The sequence below is a fragment of the Amblyomma americanum genome, chromosome 5, assembly GCF_052857255.1.
Source record: "Amblyomma americanum isolate KBUSLIRL-KWMA chromosome 5, ASM5285725v1, whole genome shotgun sequence".
In the NCBI taxonomy this organism is placed as follows: Eukaryota; Metazoa; Arthropoda; class Arachnida; order Ixodida; family Ixodidae; genus Amblyomma; species Amblyomma americanum.
Window position 1 is genome coordinate 15,132,092 of NC_135501.1, and position 12,561 is coordinate 15,144,652.

Consider the following 12,561-nt stretch of genomic DNA (forward strand, 5'->3'; position numbering starts at 1 on the left):
TTTTTGAACGAAATGCGTCTTGCGATCATTCGGTTGAGAGCGTTGTTAGAATACGGAGGTCGACCGTCAAGAAACAGCGACGGCTGGTCGGACTAGCTGGCGTGGTTAAACGACTTTCTACGCAAGCACTCTTCTTTGATCCTTCCCTCGTTCCTTCGTTTGTTCTTCCTTGACTTGTGGTATTTGTCGCGGATGTGGGGAAAAAATATACGGCAAAAAACGACTGATTGAATATGAGCATCACACTTTTACACCCCTTACGTAATTGAAATCCTACTGCCTTCTATTACATGTGAAGTTGTATCTTTTGCGCATGGTTCCACCGGCTACGAGATTTAAATGTGCCTCTACGAGAATCTTTCCTGAGAACGAGCGAAAAGCGTGTTCTCCGTAGCTGCCAGGTTTTAATCGTAAGCATCAGCAGGAGCCTGACTACGTCCGCTGCAGGACGAAGGCCTCTCCCATACCACTCCAATTAACCCTGTCCTGTGTCAGCTGCGGTTTCCTCAAGCCCACAAACTTCTCGATCTCATCCTGCAACCTAACTCTGTGCCGCCTCCTGCTGCGCTTTCCTTCTGTTGGAATCCACAAAGAATTGCTCACCCAAAGCACGCTTTATCTAGCACTGCGCGAGCACCGATACTCTTGCCTGTGAAGAAAAGCTGGTCGAGAAATTTGGCGGCGAAAACCCCGCATTACTAGGCGTGGCCAGGTAGTCAGCCAAGTAGTGATATTTAGGCGTGGCCACTCATTGCGGTTCTGGATTCCAAGCTGAGCGTGTAGTACCCGAATTTGTGGTTACTGAAAAATTAGCACATGAAGCACCTTTTGCCATATATGTGCCGCCTCAGCCTGCATTTTCCACTGCCCTTGCACCAGTGGTAAATACTCCAGCGTAAGCCACAAACGCATGGGTGAATATTTTTTCAACCGATTTGCCAACCAGGTGTCTGCGCGCATATGAGAAAGAAAAAAAGCGGGTCACTCCTTTCATTATGCAGTGACGACAGTGACGCTGAGCCATCGCAGTCGCAAATGTTGCCACGAAGCGCGCGTCAACGCCCAGGAGCGCGCAAAAGTTGCACGTAACGCCCTACCGTCTACCTAATCGTTAGAGAGGCGCTAACCATCTGGAGACGCCTCCTCACGAAGAGAGTGTCCCGAAACACAGTAGCGCTGGCACGGGTGCTGGGGGATGACCTCTTCTAAGCTGCCGATGCACCACTCTTGTCACTCGGTGAGGCACAATTGGCATAGTTGACGTAGGGTTATGTCACATATAATGAGTAAAATAAAATTACGAGGGAAAGAGGCGTGAAGGAGACGACGTGGATTAATCGAAGAATAAAGATGAAGAAGCATTCAATGAGGTGGAGAGAGATGATTGGTAGAGAAGCATTCGGTAAGGTGGAGAGAGGCGATTGGTGGAGAATAGAAGAAGGAGAAGACGACCATAAGGCTTACCTGGCCTAACGCCAAGGCTATAAAATGGCGAGAGAGAGCGAGGCACGGGGGGAAGAACCGAGAAGCGGAGGCTCCGGCGGGTCAGGGACGCTTCGCCTGGAAGAGAGCGACGCCGGCTACTGCTCCGGTGAGCTCGCGTTCTACGGCTTCACATCGTGGACTTCCTGCCGTTCCTGAGCCCGTTCCGGGTAGTCAACGGAGGACGCTACCACCTGTTACGGCCAGAGGTGTCTCCAGCGCTGTTGCCACCTATCCGGTGGCAGTTGTGCGTGACGAGCTGGTCACAGAGCAATTTTTAGCGTGCTGCAGCTCAAAGCTAGCGCTATTCCTGAAAGAAAGAAAGTTGTGTTCATTGGAAGAGTTCGCCGACACTGCAGACCAATTCCTCGAGGCTCAAGGCCTGAGAAATATGAGTAAGGCAAGGGAAGAAACACAAAAGGTCCTAGAGACAGATCTAAGGCGCCAGTAAGGTGTTTTTTCTGTGGCAAGGTGAGACACCGTGCAGTTGACTGTCGGACTAGTATATACCGTTGCCCAAAAGACACAGGTTGTGTGTCAAGATTGTAAGAGGAGGGGTCATACTCTGGATGAGTGGCGATACAGAACGCAGGACCGAGCGGCATGCGTTGTCGACTCTCGGGCAGAACTTGTCACACCTCCTGAAGTTCACAGCTGAAAGGAGAGCAAACGCCGCTGGAAAATGAGGCGGTGAGTGAAATACCCAAGGCGAAAGCAGCAATGCCGGTGGTGATTGGGCAAATAGGGGACCGTCCCATATTGGTGCTTAGAGACAGTGGAGCCAACACAGTTTTGGTTCGGAGAAGCCTGGTGAAGGACAAGGATCTTACAGGAGAAGCGTCGGCCGTCACTCTTGTATATAGCTCAGTAAGGTACCTTCCTGAAACCAGGATTCTAGTGTCCACGCCATATTATACTGGGCAGGTAGTGGCAAAATGCGAAGACCAACCCATCTACGATCTCATCTTGGGAAACATTACGGGTGCAAGAAATGTCGAAGACCCTGATCCCGAGTGGAGGATGGTCGACGTTGAGGAACATCCAAAGGAGGAAAGGCCCGTGACAGTTCAGACGGGTGCAGTCTGTTTCTCGTCGGCAGTGGAGACAAGAGCTCAAGCGACAGCTCGAGCAACGCAGCGTCCGCTCTCTACACCTGTTACGATGTGCCTAAGCGTAACACCGGGCGAAATTGCAATTAGGCAAAAAGAATACCCGAGCTTGAAGGCCTGCTTCGAAGGAGTCGGGGAAAAAGTGAAAAGAAAGAAGAGTCATATGTCATTCGAATATCAATTGGTAAATGGTCTTCTGCACAGGGAATGCATATTTAGTTCAGGAAGGCGGGTCCAACAGCTGGTGTTACCGAGAGATATGCGAAAGACCGTGCTGCGCTTAGGACATGATGCCATTATGGCCGGCACCAGGGTGTTCAAAAAATGGTGTCTAGGATCACCGCGGAGTTCTTTTGGCCGAGTGTTCAGAGTGACGCTAAGCGCTTTGTTCGCTCATGTGACGTGTGCCAGCGCACAGTTCCGAAGGGAAGAGTTGGTCCCGTACCGTTTGGCTAGATGCCAGCCATCGACATTCCGTTTCTGAGCGGCTATTGAGAGTGTGGGGCCCATCTCTCCAGTACCCGCCAAAGGCAACAGATATGTACTTACTCTTGTTGACGTGGCCACTCGTTATCCTGACGCTATTCCACTGAGAACTATTGACAGTATCCAAGTGGCGGAGGGTCTTGTGGAAATGTTTTCGCGTTGTGGGATCCCGAGGGAAGTTTTGAGTGACCGGGGTTCGAACTCCAGGTCGGAACTAATGAAGGAGGTTAACCGCCTTTTGTCAGTAAGGCAGTCACTAAAGACGCCTTACCATCCCATGAGTAATGGGCTTGTACAGCGGTTCAACGGCACCCTCAAAAGTATGATCAAGAAAATGTGCCAGGAGAAACCTACTGATTGGGATAGACATCTCCCAGCTCTTTTGTTCGCTTACCGCGAAGTACCGCAAACGAGTCTTGGTTTCTCGCCCTTCAAGATGTTGTATGGGAGAACCATTAGAGGTCCACTTACAGTACTCAAGGAGCTGCGGGCTAATAAGGAGATTGCATCAGATCTCAAGACAACAAACACATACGTTCTTGAGTTGCGGGACAAGTTGGAGGAAACATGCAGGCTTGCACATCAAGGCCTGGAAAGGGCGTGCGAACGCTATAAGGGCTACTATGACAAGAAAGCCACTCACAGGAATCTGAATCTGAGCGGCAAGGTTCTCATCCTGCTACCCATGGATCATAATAAGTTACTGATGCAGTAGAAGGGCCCTTACCTTGTGACGCAGAAGAAAAATGACATGGATCATGAGTTACTGATAAATAACACCAAGAAGTTTTCCATGCAAACATGTTGAAAAAGTACGAAGAAACAGTTCCCGTACAGTGCGCCCCCAAGGTAGCATGCTCGGTAGTAGCCGAGGAGACAGATGATGTTGTCGAGGTGCCCACGTGCAGTGGGAAGGAAACTGTAGGATGGGATAAGGTGCTAATAAACCCAATTTTGAATGAAGACCGAAGATCACAAATAAATACTATACTTCAAAGCAAAGGGAATGTGTTTGCGGATGTGCCGGGCTAAACGGATGTTATATCTTGCAGACTAGATCTCTCTAAAGATAGACCAATCAGCGTGAAGCAATACCCACTACCTTTAGCAGTTCGACAATCAATTTAAAATGAGGTGCGGGATATGTTGAAGCTTGGTGTTATTGATAAGGCGTGGTCAGCATACAATGCGCCTCTCGTGGTTGTCAAGAATCCCGGTGGTACTAACCGACTGTGAGTAGATTTTCGTCGGCTAAATGACATCACAGCACCCGATGCAGAACCCATACCAAGAGCGGACGTAGTGTTCGCTAAGGTAGCTCACAAAACGTTTTTTCGAAATTTGAATTAGCTAAAGGGTATTGGCAAATACCAATGGAAGATTCGTCTAAAGATAAGACTGCCTTTTCATTCTCGGCGGGTTTATTCCAGTTTAAATTTATGCCTTTTGGTTTGAAGACAGAATCTCCAATATTCTAGAAGCTGATGAGGAAGGTTTTAGATGGGCTCTAAAATGTAGAACACTATATTGATGACACCCTTGTGGCAACAGATACGTGGGAATAGCATGTAATTACGCTGTAAAAACTATTTTATAGAATTAAGCAAGCAAGGTCACCCATAAATCTGGCAAAATGTGAGGTGGGCTCTGAAGCCATTTTTTTTCTCGGACACAAGCTGGGGATTTGGGGATGGGCCGCATCACGACGAAAGACGACATCTTGAACAAAATACAACAGTCCCAGAGACCGACGATCAAGAAAGGGGTAAAGTCGTTCCTGGGTTTAACGTCATACTAAAAGGACTTTATTCCCGATTATGACCACATAGCCGATCCGCTTGTCGATATCACTAAGAAGGGGGCAAGCAATAAGCTGAATTGGACTGCTGAATATGAAAATGCATTCGTGATGTTAAAAAGGCATATGGCAAAACCGCCCGTCCCGGAGTTCCCGGGTTCGAACCCGACCGCGGCGGCTGCGTTTTTATGGAGGAAAAACGCTAAGGCGCCCGTGTGCTGTGTGATGTCAGTGCACATTAAAGATCCCCAGGTGGTCGAAATTATTCCGGAGCCCTCCACTACGGCAACTCTTTCCTTTATTCTTTCACCCCCTCCGTTATCCCTTCCATTACGGCGCGGTTCAGGCGTCCAACGATATATGAGACAGATACTGCGTCATTTCCTTTCCCCAAAAACCTATTATTATTATTATTATTATTATTATTATTAAAATAATATTATTAATATTATTATTATTATTATTATTATTATTATTATTATTATTATTATTATTATTATTAAATCGCCCGTTCTGCTTGCTCCTAATCTGGATAAAGAGTTTGTGCTTCGCAATGATGCATTAGACCGAGCTTTAGGAGCCGTACTCTTGCAAGAAGAGAATCGCGTGCTACATCCGGTATTTTTTGCAAGCAAGAGATTATCGGCTAGTGAACGCAACTACTCCACTGTTGAAAAAGAATGTTTGGCGGTGGTGTGGGCGGTACAGAAAATCCACATTTATCTTTATGGGAAACATTTCAGGCTTACGTGGACTAACGCCAAGGCTATAAAAGGACGAGGGAGAACTAGGCACGGGGAGGAGGTACAGAAAAGCGGAGGCTCCGGCGGGTCAGGGACGCTTTGGCTGGAAGAGACCGACGCCGGCTACTGCTCCGGTGAGCTCGCATTCTACGGTTTCGCATCGTGGACTTCCTGTCGTACTTGAGCCCGTTCCGGGGAGTCAACGGAGGACGCTACCACCTGCTACGGCCAGGGGTGTCTCCAGCGCTGTTGCCGCCCATCCGGGTGGTGCCCCCAACGCCAACAACACCGGCATCACCTCCACGGGCGCTTGGACCGGGAGCTTATACGACGCAGCCAGCGACGCCAGCCCAAGCACGTCGAACGCCGCCTCGACGCCGAGGGCGCTGCGAGCGCGCGGCCGCGTCGGACGTGCAGCGCATCGACTCCGCCAACTTTCGGCGGGAGCGGCAGAAATAATGCTGTGATTCCCAAACCAATGTGCTCATTACAACCGTGAACACATCCGGCATCTGGAGACATCATTCTCATCCAGGTGGGCCAAATTTTCGCCGTTGTACGAGTGTTTCTTCGTCTGCTATGTGAACGCGGATCTAAGCCTAACGGCTCCAGCTCCCCGGACGCTGGCAGCGGAGGACGCTCGGCTCACCTGTAACAACATGACCACTTAAATTCTTCACGGATACGACCCTACGACACTGTCGTGGGCAAATATCCCCGCAGGTCACCTTGAGGCCCCAGCGGAAGCACTTTCACCTTCGCAAGAGGCCGCGTTCCAAATTGTGCAGCGATGCCGTCGCCAGCAAAGCAAGGATGGGACCACGACTACAGGCTCCACATTTAACTCATCGAAAGGGGAGAATCGCGCTTTCTCCCCCAAGAAGCCTACGAAGAAACAGAAGACACCGGCATCTTCGTGGGCGCCCAAACCACCTGTGCGCATGCAACATGGGGACTATGTCGTAGTGGTCAAGCCTGCATCGACGGTCTATCTAAAAACAGCTTTCCAAGCCGGTGAGTTGGGCGCTGTCCTCACTCATTACGCTCGACCAACTCAGCCCAACGCCCTAACTATCTTCGCTAGTTGGGAACAGAACTTAGTCGTGTGTGGCACGCAAGAAGAAGAGGTGGTCCGACGCCTGCTCACAGACATTCAACTCCCCTCCGGTCAGGACCTCATTGCCATGCGTGGACATGGTAAACTGACTGGTGATGTTTGTTGTGGGGTTATCATGGTGCACAACCGTGAATATAGTGAATCGCTTCAACTCAAAATCCAGTGACATGGTGGTGAACTTGTAGCCATCCTCAAGCTGGGAACAACCAACGTAGCCGTGCTCACTTTTGGGAGCTCCACTGTCCCCCGTTTCGTGCACTACAACTGCAAGCTTGCCCCAGTTCGTCAATACAAACGTACAATCCCAGCCTGCTACCGGTGTGGCGAACTGGGTCATCGAGTCGACATCTGTCCGGCTCCAGTACCCGAATGCTGTGGCCTATGCGGCCAAAATGTCGGCACCATTGAAGAGAGAATGACACCGCACGACTGCAAGCCAATCTGCCTTGTTTGCGGGGTAGTCACCTCACCAGCTCCCGTTAATGTAAAGGCGAATTCCGAAAACTTCATTCACCTTTTTATAAAGTAAAACATAATTTCAGGTCTTTCCAAAATGCTTATAATTCAAGAAATGTTACGTATGGTTTACGTGCGGTCGCCTTATCCACTGAAAGACCTAGAACAAACTATGAAAAACAAGCTATAGATAACCAAATTGTAACATTGTGCAATGGTTATCATTCTCTAATAAAAATTGCCGTATAAAGTCATAGTGTATCTGGTTTTAAGGAAAACCAAAAGATTCATTTTAATGTTTAAATTCAGCTAACTTTGTATATTTTGCCTTTTGCGTTGCTTCGTTTACTGCCGAGTGTGCATATCGTGTTTTCTGCCAATTGCTGTTTATTATCATTGCATCGTTTTTTCAGTGTTTGCTATTTCTATCGTATAACTTTTCTTGTTTGTTTTGAAAGTGTCCTTTTTGCTTTTTGCCATGCGGCCACTGTTCGATGTATTATTCGGGGTGTAGGCCTCGTCAGGAGGTTTGCCTCGTCTTCCTCCTTTTGCCTCACCTCGAGGGCATATTGTATTATATGGCCAAATAAAAATACTACTACTACTACTACTACTACCTGGCGGGCCCACTAAGCGGGCTAAAGGACCACCACCACCAAGACGCTCGGACAAAGCGGCGAACACGCCACCCGGGGGTGCCAATCAAGACGCGCAACGAGGGGATCGCGCCAACACCTCCAAGCAAGACAACGACAAGGAACGCCAGCAACTGGCACCATCACAACCCAAGAAGGCCGCGCCATCAAGCGGCGGCACCGGGAACCCAGCGCCCTGGCTACGTCAGCAAAAAGGCGTCGTCGATCGCGCCCCACTGCGGGAGCCAAAACAATCACAGGTGGGCAGTTGGGCAAGTCGAGTGGCCTTCCAGTCCTCCCCGTCTTCACTTCCCTCTCCCACCTCCACTAACCCCCTTTCGCCACTAGAAGCTGAACTTAAACGAGAGCTTGCTCTTCTCCGGGCACAGAATGAGAAGCTCGAAGCCAGACTTCACGCTCTGGCCGCTCAAAGCTCTTCTCCTATGCCCTCCCTTACGGAGGACGACGATAACATAACTGAACGGGTACCCTCGCCACCGACTGAAGCGCACCATCATGCCCTGGAGGCCCGAGTGGTGGCTATCGAAAACATTGCTGCACAGCTTCCTCAAATCATAAATGCTGCCATTGCTACCCAGATGGATAGCATAACTGCCCGCATCACGCGCTCGGTATCAGCCTTAAGCCACAAATGGATTCTCGAATACCCACGTCTCTCTAAACGCGTAGGACCCCGTAGGGTTCCCACACGCCCCACAAAACTGTCTCGTCGTATTGACGATTCCGATAACGAGGAATGCGCCCTCCGCACGGCTTCGGGCTGCAGTGAATCGAACCTTTTTGACACAGCAGCATCCTTCACCCCCTGAACCTCTGATCATGGCCCCCAATCCTTGATCGCGAGCACCGGCACAAACACATCCCACCACAGTAACCCAGTGGAATTGCAGGGGTTTCAAGGACCGGCGGAAGCGAGCCCACTTTCGCCTTTACCTTGAAACCTTTGAGTTCCTCGTGGCCGTTATCCCCCTTCAGGAGCCCGGAGCCAACACCAAACTCACTAATTATCAGACTTTCCAGAGGGACACACAATTAAACCTGCATCCTAGTTCACAATGACTATACAGCACAAGAGGTCACCCTCCCATCCACCCCCGAATACTCGTATGTCATGGTCACGGTCTTACCTTTGCGGAGCAAAGACCCCTTGATTCATGTGCTTAATTATACTGCCGCCCAAAACTTAAAAACGCAACTTTTTCTACGCTCTTTTCAGAAGCAATTCGCGTAGCTGGACGCGACCTTCTGCTCATTGTAGGAGATTTCAACGCTCCATGGCGGCAATGGGGCTACCTTAGAGAGGAACTCCGAGGCAGAAAATTAGCGGAACTAATTTCGACTCTCGGTGTAACCCTTCATAGCGATCCGGCCAACCCCACACGCATGGGCAACTTAGTAACCAGGGCTACATGCCCAGATATGACCCTTACCCGCAATATTCGGCACGTCGACTCGCTTAACACAGAAGACACCCTTGGCAGTGACCACTGCATCATTAATACGACCATTTACATACGGCCCCTTAAACGCCGCACAACGCAAGCACATATTCCTGATTGGACTAAGTTCCGCTCGACACTTTCCTCTGTCGACATCGTTCACTCGGGATATCAAGAATGGATGACCTCTCTAATGAAAAATCTCCGCCAAAACGAACAATGCATTCAGCTCACTGATTCCACCCCTGAAGTAGACAACCATCTTCTCCATTTTTGGGAGGCCCGCCGCAGTTACACCAAACGATGGAGAAAGCAGAAACACAACAAGAAGCTCCGGCACTGCATTCTTGAACTCACCCACAAGGCTGCCGACTATGCCGCTCAGTTAGCCGACACTAACTGGGTGGATCGATGCAACACTGCGGCGCGCCATATGTCTGGCCGCAACACCTGGCGTATGTTTCGTGCACTTATTGACCCCAATCAAACACGTGCAGGAACGGCGCGGCACCTACAACGTGCAATTCATAACTTTCCCGGTACTACAACCCAACTGGCCCGAACATTGTGTGACAAATATCTCTGTACCACGATGGACCCTCGCTGTAAGGCCGCGCTTCATCAACGCGCACATTTTTTTATTCCCTTAGCTTGTGGTCATTGCGGGCCTCCGGTCTACGCTCCCCCCTACCCGCGTGCCTTGCCCCGCCCCCTTCCCCTACCCCCGCAAGCAGTGGCAAAGGCGCAGGAGGCACTGGCTGCTTGACCGCTGTGACGGCCGAAGACACCTGGCTTTGTTAAGCTCACCAGGAAAGCATGCGAAGCGCGCACAACGAGCACGTGGTGCTGCTCGGTCTTAGGCAGCATTGCCACTGCGGCACAATGCGGACCACCTCGCGTTCCGCGATGGGCCCCTTTTTTTTCTTCTTTTTTTGGCCTTCTCGATGGCACCGAAGCGTCGCGGTTCTCCGCCGTCTGACATTCCTGCGGCGAGCGAGTGGGTCAGTGATCCCGCCAATTAGCTGAAAAACAACTTTTCATCCTTCGAGAGGCGACGCGCGGGTGCGGCAGGGAAGGGGAAAGCATCAAGCAATAAGGGCGAGAACTCCCCCCCCCCCCCCCGCCCGGTGAGAGGGTTTTCAGAATGTTTTCTGTATGTGTTTCTTTCTTTTTTAGCCAAGCCCCGGACCCGAAGTTCGGTCCAACCATCAAGGGCTGTGGCTTAAGCTTAAGGCGGGCCTCGAAATATGCCCGCTCTAACTTGTGTGTTTGCAAATGCTTTAAAATTGCATGTAAAATTATTGGAGGGCAGTCTTGTCTAGTTGAGCTAGAGGCTCCGTGCAGTGGCACGTAATTGTACAGACCTAGACACTAACCTCGGGTCGATGAGTAAGGTCTCGTCGAGTTTCTCTGTGCGAGATCTTTTCCTTTAAGTCACAGTTTGACTGTCTGTGTGACTCAACTTGTAACACAGTTTGCCCTTGTAAATCTTGTAAATATATTTTCTCTTTGTGTCCATCATCTGGCATCAATCGTCTGCTCCTTTAACACCGTCGAATTCACGTTTGGAGAGGTTCTGTGCCCCTCCAAAGAAACGCAAAGAACCATCAATGCTCATACACAGGGCAAACAAATCTGGAGCTGGACGCCCCCTTCAAGCTCCATGATTTCAAGGAGGCCCTAGACAAAATGAAACGCGGTACTGCACCGGGCCGGGACAGGGTTACCGTCAAACTTCTGGCGAACTTTCCGGATGCAGTCTATCGCGCCCTCCTTGAATTCCTCAACCATATCTGGCTTGGAGAGATTCCTCTCCCCTCGTATTGGAAAACCGCCTTAGTGACGTTTATTCCTAAGGCAGGCAAGCCATTTGATGGGGAGCACCTGCGCCCTATCTCCCTCACATCTTGTGTCGGCAAACTGATGGAGACTATAGTGCGAGACAGGCTGTCCACTTACCTCGAAACACATCACACTTTTGCAGACACTATGTTTGGTTTCCGACCACAGAAATCCGCACAAGACATCCTTCTACAACTCCATCATCACATATTAGAGCCCAAAGAACTCCCTCACAATGACAATGTAGTCCTGGCCTTGGATTTGAAAGCAGCCTTTGATAATGTAAAACATGAAGTAATACTTAACCACCTCCACGATACCAACTGTGGTCAGAATACGTACCTATACATCTGGTAATTTCTCATGAATCGACAGGCCTACATTCGAATTCAAGACAAGGAACACGGACCCTATACCATCGGATGCCGGGGTGCATCACAGGGTGCGGTTTTATCTCCCCATCCTCTTCAACCTCGCAATGAAAGACTTTCACGCAAAATTAAGCTTTATGCCCGGCATCCGATATGCCCTATATGAGGATGATATCTCTATCTGGGCGACAGAAGGCAATCTCGGGCACATGGAGACCTGCCTACAACAGGCAGCGGAGGCAGTGGACACTTACGCTTCATACTGTGGTCTCCAGTATGCTCCCACCAAATCAGAACTTGTCCATATTCGATCCTCTCCTCGGGACGACACTTCAATTCACCTCACACTACCTTCGGGTCCGATTAGGGAGGCCAATGAGATCCGCATCCTCGGTCTCTTTATTCACCAGCAACGCAGACCGGACACAACACTCGCAAAACTCCGCATGTATGGTGATCAGGTGGGCCGTATGGTACACCGAGTCTCCAACAAGCGTGGGGGGTTACGAAGCAAAGATGCCTTGCGGCTGGCATATGCCTTTGTAACGAGTATAATTCTCTACTCAACCCCTACCTTCACATGCGCAAACACGACGAGGGCCAACTCGAGGTCATGCACCGCAAAGTCATCAAACGGGCTCTTGACCTTCCCATTACCACATCCAACTAGCGTTTGTTGGACCTGGGGGTGGTCAACACCTATCGGGAACTCCGAGACGCCCATCTGGTCAACCAATATACGCGCCTATCAGAAACGCTATCCGGTCGCAGCATTCTTGTCCGACTCCACATCCAACACACCATCACCTTTGAGGAAAGTGTACGAGCGCCAGAACCCTGGAGACGCGCCCTCAGGGTCCGACCCATTCCCCGCAATATGTCACACTCTGACCACAATGGCCGTCGCCAGGCGCGTGCGGAAGCACTGAGGCGACATGATGGTCGACAACAACACGTGTACTACGTGGACATTGCCGGTCCCCACCGTGGTGGGTGGTTCACCGCAGCAGTGGTCCACGACAACACCACAGTGGCAGGACTCACTTTCCGGGCCTACAACAC